The following is an 853-nucleotide window of genomic DNA, read 5'->3' on the forward strand; positions in this document are numbered from 1 at the left end:
AATAAGGGCCCAAGCACTGAACCTTGAGGCACGCCACTGCTCGCACTGGAGACGTCGGACCGCGAACCATTAAATTGGACTTGGAAGAAGCGATCTGAGAGGAAGGCCCCAACCATCGTACAATATCCGGATGGAAACTATATGCTTGAAGCTTGACAAGTAATAGGCGGTGTTTACCGAGTCAAAAGCTTTGGCAAAGTCCAATAAAAACGATGTCAACAGCATCACTATCATCGAGGATGCGCGTCACCAATTCTTCCATTACCAGTAAGTTGGTCAAGCATGATCTCTTCGGCACGAACGTGTTGGGAATCAGAGATGGAGGCTGTGTTTTGGAGGTGGTGCATCATACTTTTCTTAAGGATGGTTTCGAACATCTTGCTGATTATTGATGTAAGGGAAAACCGGTCGGTAGTTAAGCGGGTCTTCGCGGCTCCCTTTCTTGAAAATTGGGGCAGATATCGCTGTTCTCCAGTCCGCAGGTATAACACCCGTCGCCAATGACATATTGAATAGACGTGTTAAGGGCTCGCAGATGACCGGAGCCAACGCTTTGATAACCCGGGGTGTAAGCCGTCAGGGCCGTGACCCTTGTTGACATTGAGGCGGCCTTGAATAACACGTTTGACATTCCCGCGTGATGACCAATCGAAGAATTGGATTGGAGGTACCGATCTATCAAATGGAGGGGGTTCACGACCGTCATCTTGTTTGAAAATAGTTGAAAAAGCCTCGGCAAATAATTGACTCTGTTGATAAGGGTCCTCAATCGATACACCTGTTGAGTCTACCAACGTTGTAATCTGGTTGTTCAAGCGGGAATTCCGTTGGACATGGGCAAAGAAGGTTTTTG

This window comes from Octopus sinensis, linkage group LG16 (assembly GCF_006345805.1).
Source record: "Octopus sinensis linkage group LG16, ASM634580v1, whole genome shotgun sequence".
Lineage (NCBI taxonomy): Eukaryota > Metazoa > Mollusca > Cephalopoda > Octopoda > Octopodidae > Octopus > Octopus sinensis.